This window comes from Neomonachus schauinslandi, chromosome 7, assembly GCF_002201575.2.
Source record: "Neomonachus schauinslandi chromosome 7, ASM220157v2, whole genome shotgun sequence".
Lineage (NCBI taxonomy): Eukaryota > Metazoa > Chordata > Mammalia > Carnivora > Phocidae > Neomonachus > Neomonachus schauinslandi.
The window spans coordinates 65089419-65104231 of NC_058409.1; the positions used below are offsets into that span (position 1 = coordinate 65089419).

General features: G+C 35.3%; 1 protein-coding gene across 2 annotated transcripts in view; it reads right to left on the bottom strand.

Moving 5' to 3' along the window:
• The window catches only part of MEF2C (myocyte enhancer factor 2C), a 151810-nt gene extending 142296 nt beyond the window's left edge, over positions 1 to 9514 (bottom strand). Inside the window, exons 1-2 of one of the 2 annotated variants that reach the window (XM_044917002.1) lie at positions 9410 to 9458; positions 9252 to 9296 (exon numbers count right to left, since the gene is read on the bottom strand). The gene's annotated coding sequence lies outside the window, so the exon portion shown is untranslated. Of the gene's footprint in view, positions 1 to 9251; positions 9297 to 9343 lie in introns of both variants that reach the window. The other variant, XM_044917003.1, reaches the window with a different exon arrangement.
• Positions 9515 to 14813: the final 5299 nt, after the last annotated feature.

Genomic DNA, 14813 nt, shown 5'->3' on the forward strand with positions numbered 1-14813 from the left:
CTTCGGACAAATACTAGAAATGATTGAATGGATAAACTTTTTTTTTTTTTAAATAGCCAGGTCGTTAGTCTTCACTTAGTTAAGAAAAATAATCCTAATGTAATTAGGAATGGATTTATACCTTTTTAACATTTGAACTGTTGCAGAAGAAGGGTGAAAAAACCTACTTTCTCAACCATAGAACCTTTACTTCAAGGCCACCCAAAACTTAATGAGGCTCTTCAAATGTGAATGGAAATCAGGCACCTTAAAAAAGTACTTGGTAATTTATTGGTCATTTAAAATTTTAAAAATTTTTGCCCAGAGAATTACCTACTACAGAAATCTCCAAGAGATTCATGTTTTAATCAGGTATAGTTTTATAATTTGAATAGCAAAATGATCCATTTTCTATTTAAAATATTTTATTCAGTACACATATTAAACAATTGAACTTTACAATGTGTCTAACAATATTTATCAAGTGGTGATGATTCAAATTATCCTACAGTTCGGGATAATCCCAAGAAGATAAAGAAGTCTCATACCATATCCTAAATGAAAGCATAATTTTAAAGGTTGAAACTGGATTTTTAAATAGAATGTCTAATTTTGTAAGAAATAAATGTCAGAAAATTACAGAGTCCTATGTAAATTACTATATGCAAAAAAAAAAAAAGTTTAACATATTTTCTCCTTGCTAAGGAGCCTTGAACGTGTGCCAGGTATAGGGCCTTTGCTCATAACACCTTTGGCAAGAATAGGTCATTGTGATCATGCTGTTATGAGCTACCTTTTACATTTTAAGATAATTTCTTGATACTTTTTTAGGAAACACTTGCAGCCACAGAAAAATAGTTGCTAGATATTTAAACATAATTAAAATGATCTCTTATCTATTTTAAAGAGAAATAAAATTAAATTACATGTAACTGTTGGTCTACTTAAGACTCCCACTTCATACATTTCTACAAGAGGAAGCTAGTTTTATTTTATTTTTATTTTTTAAAAAATATTTTATTTATTTATTTGACAGAGACACAGAGAGAGAGGAAACACAAGCAGGGGGAGCAGGAGAGGGAGAAGCAGGCTCCCCGCCCAGCAGGGAGCCCGATGCGGGGCTCGATCCCAGGACCCTGGGATCATGACCTGAGCCGAAGGCAGACGCTTAACGACTGAGCCACCCAGGCGCCCCAAGAGGAAGCTAGTTTTAGAGAGGTGTTCTGGCAATAATTTGTCTACTTTACACAAATGAGAATTCTGCTACTAACTGAAAGGAGCCATGACTGCTAAAAATTATTTTTTAATGAGATATTTAAAAATCACATTGGTATCGGTTGAAAATGTAACTGGTAATTAAAGACTGTTATAACAAATTTTTCATTTTACAAGGAGAACTATGAGTTTTCAGACTAAAGTTTCAAATGCAAAGAATACTAATGCAAATATTTAGAAGTTGATTTATTTTGTATGGTAATAAGCACATAACTTACATTGTACTTTTCAAATGAAGAACATAAACCAAATCTGAAAACTAAAACCCGCATTTTCTCTCTTTGTACTCTGTATTTTGACCTAGTAATCATTAAAACTGGGAGTGTTTATCAATAAAAATTACTGTAGTGCCACATATTGTGGTAGAACATTGCTATTTTCCGAGATAAGTACAAAAAAAACCACTCCACATTAATTTGCATCACAAAATGACCTAACATATCTGGAATATAATGCACAGGCCTTATTGAAAAGAAACCATTATATTTTTCTCTGCAAAACAAAAAAAATACAGATATCTGACTAGGCCTGCGTGTGCTGGAAGAGGGGGTTGGGAAGAGGTCTCATTTTCTATCTTACACCTATTGTTTTATGCATTCTACACTGCTATATGGGAAGAGAAAGGAAACATACTGAATCCACTTTGCAGTTAATGTCTTAGTGATTTAAGAGGCAGAATTTTTAAGTTAAAGACGGGAAACATTCTGCTTTTCCTTTCCCAAAGCCATTGCCCAGGAAGAAGGCCCTCTGCTCCTTAGCCTACGCAAGGGGAAAAAAGGACATTATTTCGGGCTGAAATCACTCCGAGACAGAAGAGGGGAAGTTTATGATGTGGCACTGTGCACTGTATCTGGTCTGCAGCCAGGAAGTTTTCATTTTGTCGCTCTGCGGCCAGTACCTGCCCTGCATATTCAGAAATAAAAATACACCCGAGCTCTACCTCAGAAACTGTGGATGTTACAAAGAATTAAAAGAGTTTATTTTTCTTTCTTTATCCTGAGTGTAATTACTGTTTTTAAAAAGAATGAGCTGAAACTATAGTAACTGGAGGGTTTTTTTTTTTTTTTAAACTCCTCAAACTACCTTCCCACAAAACCATTTAAGTTAAATGGTACATTTACAGACTCACCTACATGAAGGATATAACTTAAAACATCTGCTTAGACATGTACATTCTGATCGGATATAAAGAACGTGGCAAAATAATTGAAAAATACAGGGCCATTATTTTCTTAAAATGTGTGTTCTTCTCTGTGTGTGTGTGTTCATTCATTAAAGAGATTTTTGACTGCAATTAGGTAGTCGGTCCTATAAAGGCTTCCTTGTGTGACCATGGTTTCTAAAAATAAAATGCTCCAGTGAATATTTCTGCTAAATAATCACATCTTCAAAATTACTTTAAAGAAATCCCAATGCCTCATGTTACATTAAGCAATAATACCAGCCTTCCATACTAAGCCTTGGTTGCACACCTTATGCATGGTCAACAATTAAGAGGTTTAAAGAAGTCATGTTTACTCTATTAAATAGTAGACTAATTTTCTTGTCTGTCCCCACTTATTTACATTAGTAAATCTACTTTCTAATTTTGCAAATAAATAAGCATATCTAAGCCAAAGCTGCCTATCTTCGGGGTTCGAAGAAAGATGCATTCTCTTGCTATCATTCTAACTTGCTGAAAACACAGATGTGTGAAAAAAAGAGGTAGTTGTAGCTATTTTAAAAAACACTTCTCATTCTATCAAAGGACCATATCCATCGCTTCTTAAATCCTGTATGCTAGAGACCCATAGTATCTGAGAACAATTTTTATGAATTCTTCACGTGTATCTTATCTATGACAACAAGATACAAGAGGAAAACCAGTCCATGCTCAGGATGCTCTTTGGAAAAAATAGGTTCTCACCAGGGATCAGTTTCTCCAGTCTCTGAAAACAAGTTTAAGGTACCTCATTTAAATCATTACAAGAAGATCTGCACTGTCATTCTACATGAATCGCAACCACTTGCAGGATGAACAACATTGCTCCATTCATTTAAAACTTACAGCATTAAGAATTAATAAAGTCTCTATAACATCTGCATTATTAAAGAGTAATGATTCCTGGAGAAATCTGCCTGTAATAGGTTTACTGTTTTTATCGCTTATAATGTCACCAATTTTCTTTATAATGTCCTCAAAAGATTCTCTTCATATGTACTTTGAACTTTATTTACACTGGCTATATTTAAAAAATAAATACATAGATTTAACTTGGGTAATATAACGACAATGTACAAAAAGTACACTATGGTGATGACAAATGAATGTTACTGGTATTATCACCTGACCAATAAATGAATTTATATAATGGGTATAATTTCCATACTCAATAGTAACATTACTTTTCTTTTTGCAGTTAATGTTAAAATAGTATCAAAGAAATAAGAGAGAATACTATATTGCATAATCTTTTTTATAATCTTATTTTTTACAACGGTCTTCTTTGTTACAGAATTTTAATTATTTTTCTTGCACAGACAAAAACAACTAACATAAGAACACTGATGGTATCTACTTATTCTTGAAAGAGAGAGGTAGGGAATGAGTTCTTCTAGCTCCCGTTATTTCTTTATGCCTCAATATATCTGTGCAATAGTTACTACTGAATTCTTGTTTTGAGCAAAATTAATTCTAGTGCACTTTACAGAAGTTATTCAATATTAAAATTACAAACTTTCATAGACTTTTTTCAGCATTCAGTGTGAGAAAGGTTATCAATAAGAACTGCTTTTAAAAAAAAACCTAACAGTTTCTTTGCTAACTATAGCAGACCATTAGAAATTATTTTCTTTCTCATGCTGTTATTCACTTACACACTGCATATTTGCTTCAATTCTCCAAGGGAAGAAATCTGGCTCTTGTGGGAAAAGTCCACCCCTTTCTACATGTTTGCTTCCTTAAATGAAAGGAACACACCCCCTTACATTCTTTGAAATGTGTCCAACATGCACAGAATTGTAATAGCACTCTATTATTGACCAAATTAGAAAATCTTAAATGAGAGTCAAATATTGTTAAAATGTTATGTGTTTTGAATCAGGAGAACTAAATGACACACACATAGGTAATAGAAATGAACTATGTTCACTCTAGTATCTACATTTGGATGCTGAGACCACTTGTAAGTGTCAGTGGAAGAAATCTGTCACTGTTTTTGTGCACATGTATGTTGTATAACAACTCAAGAAGAGACCCACAAATGCTACAGGTTTTTGAGTGTATCCCTTGAATTTTAGACCCATTAGGGGAATGCCTCCTTCCTTTCATAAATATTTTAAAGAAAAAATATTCAGAAATTAAAGTATCCATCTAAATAAGTACAATCTGAAAGCTGTTAGAAATCATAGAAGGGCAGAAGTATTGAAAGTCTATGCTCATGACACTAATGACAGAAAACTCAGACCAAAGTTGATATCCACTAACTTCTACCTCATTAAGACAATCTGCTGATCATGAGAAGTTGTGTTCTAACAAGTCTTCCTTCTATGATGTAGAATAATACACTCGCTAGGCATGTTTTTTTTTTGTTATTTTCTAATAAAGTGATATACTCCGTATTTGTGGGAAATCTGTGCATTTATCTTTAATTTTATTTTTTTCTAAACTCTTTTTCTTTATTCCATTTCACATAGAAATGTGCAAGTATAAAGACACAAAGTAGGCAAGTTTTTATATATTTTAAAATATTTTAATGTTTAAATAAGATGGTTAGTCCCCTTGTAGTATGTTCATCAGGCAGTCCCCGACAAACTCAGCTATACAGTTTCCAGGCCTACAAAATGGAAGCTCTACTATTCTGCCTGTGTTTTTTCACTTAGAATAAGAGTGAATATAAACAGTGAATATATAAACTGGAACTCAAAGTAATAAACTTATTAAAACTTAGTAAGATATTGTTATGGCCAAAGAAAAGCTGCAAGTGTGTGCCACAAATCCACTCAGATGAAACATCTCATTCAATAGAATTTCTTATCTTATAATAATGCACAGAAAATTAAACACATAAATATTAATTTTATGTATCACAGAAAATGTAGGCAATGAAAATGTAATGTTTACATTTATGGGTGACTCATTAGTGTTTTATTGTGTGAAACACTAGGAGGCATCAGTTGGGTAAAAAAGGACTTCAATTTTTAAAGAAGCAAGAAATTACTGTAGAGTGGATGTGCAAGAAGTTGGGGTTTTCAAAATGTTATTATGTAAACCAAAACTTGATTCTCTGAAATAAACTCTCAAAACATCATATTTTGTTGTAAAGAATAATCTGTACATCACATTCATGAAATACATATAATTTGACCAATAAACACCTATCAAGATATATTTCAAATGTATGGATTCATAACTGTGTAATTACACATTTTTATGAAGAATGTATTTGGGAACAGAATAACATAATGGCTATTGACTACTATGCATTTTCTGCTCAGTTATTCAATATCATGAGTGTATGTTTTATTTCTGGCAAATTCTGTTTTGTGCTTTCTAGAACGCCTCTGAAAATGCCTACTGCATTTAAACCTTATGATAACTGCTTCATATAAGCAGCCAGAACTTGATGTCTGTTTATAAAGAAGTGATGGAACTTAAAAATTTAAGCAATGAAGGTATATATACAAAGGACATGTTTTCTCTTTCTTCACTACTGAAAGCCTGTTACTTGAAAACTGAGTTTTCTATTGTTTGAATGGCTCTTCATAATGATGAAGCAACAGGGTTGTGGTATACTTATCTAGCAATCATTTGAAATTGGAGTGTCTTGCTATTCCTCAACAATCAGCTTTTATCTTTGACCTATCAAAATAACATGTGAACTGCGTAATCCGCCTTTTGTAAGGTGCACAGACTCTGTTGTTGCTCCTGGTTTTGTGAATCGCCTCTGTAATCTGGTTTGATTTCCTAAAGATGACAGATCTCGGTGAACAGTCAGGCTTTACTGAGTGCAGGGCAGTCCACGCGCCCATGAGATTAAGGTACAGTGCTGAGGTCGGGGATCTTAATCACCTATCCTTCCACATGCAGCACACAGAGTGAACATCAGTGATTAAATCTTTTCATTGTGTCCAGGCAATCACTATATTCATAAAACGAATATGTGCATTTTTATAAATTTTAGATATTAATCTGCCTGGTGTGATCTGAGGATGTGCTTTTGAAAAAAAGTAGAACTTTAGTAATAATCTCTCTAAAGTCCATTCTGTAACCCTTAATTGCATAGGAAATTCTCCCATGTTGTTTTGAATCATGTCCCTGAAGCCAGGGTTCTCTGTTTAATAACTATTTTTTTTTGTTATTATGAGCATAAGTGTTGCTGCACAGTTATTTCCCCATTTTTGTCACTTTCTGAGATTTCATAGACTGAAGATATACCGCATTTAGTGTTGGGAAATAAAACCACAAAACATAATACAATAAACAGAAGAAAGTTTTGAAATATAATGTTAACATATGCCAAGGAGTTATTTAGCTCAGCTTTTTATAAAAGAAATTTAATACAATAAATCATTTATTAGAAAGATATGCTTGTAGTGCTATTCAATTTATTTACTCGGTGTAAAAGTGAGGGCTAAGGAAGAAATACATAGAAATCTGAAAAATATAAAACATGATGCCTTTTCAGTATTCAATTTTGAATCAATAGACAGTCCTTTTCACTATTGGAATAAACCATTTCCACCAAATTTTGAAAACCGAGTATGTTTCTAAAGAATAAAAGACGCAAGGTGCAGTAAAGTCCTTGTTATTTAAATTTCATGTATTTAATGTTATACGTTTCTATTTTGAAAAGTTAATAATATATGTGACTGCATACTTTTAAAGTATGAACAGCTCAGAAAAGGTGGAAAATTGACTTTTTAATATAAAGTGTTCATTGTTATTTAACCCTAGAAACAAATTAATATTTAATAAAAGTTAGGTCTTTAATATTGTCTTTGACATGCATACACAGCAATCAGAATGTAAATAGCGTAATTAATGAGTGAAGGAAAATACTGTCTTTTGTAAGAAGTCTGGAAAATATGTCACAAATACTCCAAAGCTTTGTGAATTACATTAGCAAATAACAGTAAATTTTTATAAAGTTTAGTAAAACTTGAAGCAAAGATAACTGCCAATTATTGTCTCCTTAACATGACTGGGGAATCATATTTTAAACATTAAGTTTAAAGTGTGCTTTGATGAAAACTTTTAGAATTGAGTTTGTAGTCTACTATATAGCCAAATGTACTTTCCAACAAATAGATTGAGATTTTTGATTTTAGAGATTTTTTTTCCTCTTGAGATGGGATATTAGCTAGGCATATCTCATTTTACCTGTCAAGTTCTGAATCCACTTGCTTTAGAACTACTTTTTTTAACTTAAGAATTTTATGCATACATGGGGAGACAAAATATGGTTCATTAACTGCATTATATTTAAGTGAAACTGATGAAAAACAAAAATAATGCTTGGGCCAGATTGGTACATACTGAGCATTTTCAAAGACTAGCCAAAACTGGTATTTTAAAAATGAAGTAAGATGTTTTAGTTTCAAATTGGAGAATTGGAGATTGTTAATCTATTTAAAGCTAAACTTAGTATGCAATACAGAGGTTAAACGGGGTTCACAGGTGGTCACATTTCCATGTCCTTCCAAGTCTCCAGGGATTGGAGTTATTATACTCTGCATAAACATCTTTACTCTGCAACCACAATTCCACTGCAAGGTGCCAGTGAATAAGAGGCTGGTCACTTTTTTTGACTGGTATAATGAGGTGGCTGGAGTTCCCTTTATAGCACTTAGAAAATATATGCAGTCACTAACCATTTCACAAGACAGTGACTATTAGAGTTAGTATCAGATTCACAATGGTAGAATGCACTTTGTGTCAAAGCAATTCTCCACTGAGGACCAGTTAAAGAACTGGCAGAGAGCCTGATTCTACCTATTATACTGTCAGCATTTACATATAAAGGTATTTTATGCAAAAGACACACATCCCTACACTGTGAAGAAAAGAGCTTTTTCCAAAAAATGATAACTACTGGACCTAGAATAGTCGGAAATGTTTCAGGTATAAAATTTCCTTTAAGAATTAATAGCCTTATTCTGGGAAGAAGATAACATTAGTATTAAATTTAAATTCTCACATAATATGTAATAATACAATAAACAGTGTGCTGTGTCTATATATATACTGCCTTTGTGCCAAACTTTATCACTGAGTTTGGTAACTTTCATCCAAAGTCCAAACAGAAGGCAATTAAAGTGACTTAACCTTGTTTCTTTTTAAATAGCTATGTATTTGACTTGACCTGAACAACAACGCATATACTGAACCCCAGCACGAATTGTGAAATGTAGACTACCATGGCCAGGATATTATTTTTTGTCCACACCAACTGAGAAGCCTTCTATCAAGCCAGCACTTTGGTAAGGGAAGGAGATGCACAAAGGTATACTCTGACAGACAGCCATGCTTTAGCTCAAACTAATCCCAAGAATTAGTGGCTCAGAAGCATAACCCAAAGCAAATCAGAGTCTTCGGGGGGGGACTCACAGGAGCATCTTTGCACAGCCGCTAAATCTTGAGGCATGTACTTCAAGGTCACAGAACATTCTGTGAAATATTAAAATCCACCAGGCTCCACACACTCCACCATATCAAACATGCTAATGACGTGAACTAACTTCATGAAACTTTAAACACACTGGTATGACAAGAACGAGTCAGGAGTGATTTCAATAACTGATGGCAAACAGATAAGACTATCTAAAAAGTTACTTTTAGCAACAGACCAGGAAATCATGGAATCTAAAAAAAAAAAAAAAGAATGCACAACAAACCTCAACTTCAGCCTTCAAAAAGGCACAGGAATAGACCCAGTGCGATGGAATATATTGATGCAGATTTCAGAGACAATACCCAGGCTATTTCTATTTCCTCGAGAAATGTCAGAGGTACTTACATGAAGGAAGACCCGATCAGATTAGTCCTTGGGATATTTTCCTTTCTTAAGAGAGAGAGAGAGAGAAAAAAAAAAATAACAATAATCTTTACTTCGTCCAGCCTTGAAGTGTTTTTCCACCTGATTCAAACATGCAGCCACGGCGACCCACACAGAACCTTCAAAGTCAATCCAATAGCAGCCTGAAGATGTCTGGGTGTACGCGTGTGCTCAAGTGTCTGTGACTGCGAGCAGAACGAGCAGAGAGCTGGAGACGAAGGGTGTGCGCGCGCGGGGAGAGCGCGCGCGGGGAGAGCGCGCGCGGGGGAGGCGCGCTCGGGGCCGCGCATTCGCGCTCGCCGAGGCCGCTCGGAAGAGGAGGAGGAGGAGGAAGAGGAGGAGGAAAAGAAGGAGGAAGAGGAGGAGGAGGAGGTGGAGGAGGAGGAGAAAGTAGCTCTCAGCAGCCGGCCAGATTAAAAGTAACCAGACTCGTCCAGAAAACTGCGTCCAGGAAGGAAGTGACAGAAGACGAATGGGAAAAGGAGAGCCGCTCGCAGCCTTTGAAACATCGCGTAAAAAAGGCGAGGGGGGGGCGGGGGCAGTGGTGTAAGGATATTGGGAGGGGAGGCGGGGGTGGCAGGGCAAATGGAGCAGACCGGCTTGGGGTTCTAAGCGGCACGTCCAAAGAAGTGCCTCTTGCCTTCTTTTTTCCCTTTATTTTGTCCTTGCCTTGCCTTTGCCTCTGCCTCGCGCTGCCTTTTCCTCTCCGTCTCTCTCTCCCTCACAATCCCAAACCGTTGACTCTCTCCTCGCGAGCTAGAGAAATCATCAGTTTCACTCTCGCAAAAGGGGGGCGGGACTAGACCTCGGAGCATTTTAATAAAACAAACATACAGCAGTTCCCTCCTCACCCCTCCAGTCTCAACTAGATTGATAAATTACTCCACTACACTACTTTAATTATGTATATGGTATGCAGAATAAATCACTGAACATCAGTACCTCAATCAAGCACTTTTAAATGATAATTGCATCTTGGTGAATCAATCTTTCCATTCCTGACATTTTGCTAATTTTAGTTTTACGGTGGGGTAATGGCACATGCCATACGCAAACCTAATGACAATTCTTTATTGCACGAAATGAAGACAACATCGCGAGCGGCGGCTCCCTGCTCTCCCCACGCTGCAGCTGAGAACGCTCGGAGAACCATCTCCGGCAGCAGCGCGCTCGCTCCCCGGGGACTCTGCGAGCCAGCCAGCAGAAAAGTCCTTCCAAAGTCGGGCTTTTTCCTCTGACCAATAGGAGCGCGACCCTAATAGTTGCTCTTGTGACTTTTCCCCCCGTTTGGAGACGCGTTAACCACTTCTTTCTTCCACCCGTCCGAGCGCTCCTCTGTTACTCACGCGTAAAAGCCACCGTCCAGGATGTCTGCAGCACTCGATTCCAGCGCGCTTTTCCTGCACGCCCAGAATACGCGGTTTTCGGCCCAGAAAGGCTGGAGGGCCAGAAAGAGTGCCGAAATACTTCTTATGTGTTAGTAATGTACAAAGTAATAAAATACCAGTTCCTGAAATCTCGACTTCATCGCGGGGCCATGAACTTTCTAATCAGTTTGGAAATATTTACCGAGGCGGCAGCTTCCTTGGAGATTTCCCCCTCCCTCCTCCTACTTCTATCTCTTCCACACCTTACTGGATTTTATCCAGAGCATTAACATGTAAACCAAACCTATTTCCCAAATGCATTAGGCTTCCCTATCCGATAGCTGATGACTTCACTTATCCTGAAGAGTTTCAGCTGCACAGGAAGCAGAAATAGGGACTGATAAGGAAGATACTTATGTTAAGATTTAAACCCAGTAAACACTTGACCTGACCAGAAAAAAAAAAAAAAAAAAAAAGCTAGGTTAATATTCAAGATTTAGGAAAGGCTACTAGGGGTTGGGCACCTTCCCTCTCTAGCCAATTACACCACACCCAATAAAGCCAAAGATAAAATACACCAACTAGTACACAAACCATGAAAAGACAAGATTGCATGCCAGTGGAACTATAGATCATATAAAATGTTTAAACCAAATTAAAATTTTTTAATACCGTGAAAGGAAGAAGGGAAAATACATTCGGGAAATAAAAACTTTGAACGTACAGGAGTAGACAATAGAAGTATACTGAAATATCTAGCTAATTAAAGATATTTCCTCACTTAAAAAAATTCCTTTCAGCACTATGTGTTTAACCCAATGACTAGTTGCATTTCCTATGAAGTTCTGCACCATGCCTCTAGACTATTTTAATGTATGATTCAAAAAGCCTCCTGCTTCATTGTAGGGGCTATTTGATGTGAGTAGCTTTTCTCAGAAGAGTGGGCTCAACATTTAGGTGTCTGCCCCAAGGCTTCACTTGAAAGGAGAAGGTTGATTTTCCAGGCAAGCACAACCAGATCTGAACAATCTTCAGGCTTCTGGCTCATCACCATTGTGACTATCAGCACAGCTAAGATGAAGCAAATGCCATCTGAAATAGTATTATTTCTTGCAGATTAGTATCTACAATATATTTGTTTGCCTGTTTGCTTTTCATCTGGTGAGTTTGCTACTACCATGAATTCATTTTAATAATATGGCAGAGATAGTCTATATCAGGTTTTCATTTAAGGTACAACTTCTAAAAAAAGAATCCAAAAATTTAAAGGTGCACAGTCATTTTGAATACTAAGATATGTCTATACATGGTGGTAAAATGAAATTATTTTAATTTTTTCTAGATTCACAAATGCCTTGACAAAACAAAACAATTGTAGGAACAAATGTTTATTGCCATAGTGCCTGATATTAACGTAATGAATTGTAAAAGCCTATTTTACATGAGCAAATAAACATAGGCAATACATGACTTTCAACCATACTATTTTTGATGGATTATAGATTATTTCTATTTACCACAGTACACTTCAGTTTTAGATGGTTTTCCTTCAAAAATAAATTATTTTACCTTTTAACATCTTAAAGCATTATTTAATAATAAACATTATAACAAACCCATAATTATCAATGATAGTATAAGCATTCAAAAATATGTATAACCCCACACTGTGGATAATTTGGAAATAATTTGGGTCTGGAATGTATCATGGTTGGCCTTTTAAAATATAAAATATTCCCCTCAGCAGATTTAGCTTCTTAATTATGTGTGACCTAAGTTAATATTAGCATTAGTTTTCTTCCCATGAGCCTTCATAGTTGAAGCAGAACAGAAGAGGTTGTGCAAAAATATACAATAGAAAGTCACTGAGATTTAAAATTATTCATTGGTAATTCAAAAAGTGGTTAATACAAAATGTGCTTTGTATTCTTTAAATACTCTGGATTTTTTTTTTTTTTTACCAAAATTATCCTGATCTTTACCACCTAATGGTACTCGGCTATATCATAATGTTTTTTGGTGTAGGGAGGAGCTTGTACTAGGTGTTAGTAGGCCTATATTTTCTGGTTCAAGACTTGTGCCTAACTAATGAGTATGTCTTTTCAGGGCTTCAGTTTGCTTATTAATTAAGTGAGTTACGTGAATTCTCCAATCTATTCCAGTTCTATGACTGGAAAGTAGAAGATTCTTAAACTCTTTAAGCCAGTTGGACACTAGTGGCCTATCATGTTAAATAAAAGGTGACAAATCAGTTAAGAGAAAATGATGTCTGGGATTGACATACTATTTAAATAAACTTTTTTCCCCCAATCACCAAATATTTTCTTTACTAAATAATTGTCATAAGTGCTTTATTATGTATGTAAATATATATTTACTTGTCCCCCCCACCCCAAAAGAATTGTTTAGCAATATATTTAAAGTGCCACAGAAGTTACAGAGAGCATATTCCTTAGGACTTGAATCTAAGGAAAGCTAATTTCTAATTTCTGTTCAAGGTTGTGTACCATCTTACTCCACCCTCCTCTCTTTACTACTTCCCTACATTAAATCAGCAGTCTACTAAAACCCTGTTCACTGGGTATCCCTGCTTTTAAGCTTGGCCCACGCTGGGTGTAGCTCTTGAAGTGAGCTTTAAAAAATTATTTTAAAGTAAGCTGGGGCGGTTGCCACAGCAACCCACCCTAAGATGAAGAGAGGCTATAGATTAATCTACCCCTCAAGATTATTCAACTGTATAGTATTTGTTCTTCAGCCAGAATACTTTCAACACAAACATAATTGAACATAGAAGTTCAGAAAAATATAGAAAGTAGTAAGATACAAATTCCAGTAGCATTAAAAATGTTGTATCTTTTTATAGTTACAGTAGAGATGACATACATTAACTTACCCTGAAATGGATTAATTGTAAAAGAGACTTGCAAAGGTAGGCCCTGAAAAGTGACCCGTGAGCTTTAAGCAAAATGGCATGGTATTGCTTATAATATAAAGTATATAATGGTTGCATCACACTTTATCACTTTTATGTGTCTACATTATAGATACCTAATGACAAGGAGTTTGGCAGTTTTACCTTTATGAATTAGCTTGGTGGTAAATGATATAACAAATGTTAAGCACTCACCACATACACATACAGTCATTTGCCTTCCATTCTTTACTTCATCTCTTCATAGAAGTTACTTCACAGTTTTCAACTCTTCTTTGGCACCTTAAAATGTGTAAGTACAACAAGGTACACAGTTAAAAACATTTTTTTTAAAAGGAAGCTGATATTAAAGTACATTCAAATAAATTTATTTCTAAAACTTCTAATCTGAAGTAACATCAGTATTAATTCTGATTTTAAAACGAATGTATGCTAAATACAAAATAATTAAAATGATCATTAATTGTGAAAATACTTATAGCCTTTAAAATAAATAGTGCCAAATATCTAAATTTCAAAAATTCTTTAGGTACAGCTTTAGCCTATGCACAGTATACACCATATGGACTGCTTGTGATTGAGAATCTGCAATATGCAAAGGATTTGTTATTCCAAGCCAAGGTTTAATCATATCCTTTATCTCATATCTAAAGAGCCTATATTTATCTTTATTTTTTGTACCTTTAATTTTGTATCTGATTAAGAATTACAAAGGAGAAAGTCAAATCTACCATATCCCAAGCTAACAAAATTTGTCAAGTAGGGATAATGAAGCTGCAACTGAAGTTGCTGAAAGGGCTTATTGTGTATGTTGCCTAAAGGCCAGTTATAAAAACTTCGGGATTAGTGGTGTGGATTCAGTACCCTTTATGAATTCTATTACCAATAATATCTTATGCTTCCCAGCAGCGTTTAACTATACTGAGCACAGACAAATGTTCCTGTGTTCTAATCTCTGTTTGAAACTAGCTTTCTATGACTCCAAGCACACAAATGAACTTTTCCCTGGCTTCAGAATGAGTCTACTCCTCCCAACCGTGAGACATATCAGACCATGATGGTTCCATTGACCCATTTGTATTAGCAAGAAGGCTTTTCATAGTGAAGACTCATTAAGATTTATAAAGCCTCTATATTTGGGTTGACATTCTTAAGATTTATTTTTATTTTTAAATTGCTTCAGGCAAGGAGAAATGAATTCTGGCCACTTTTATTTTAGGGGTG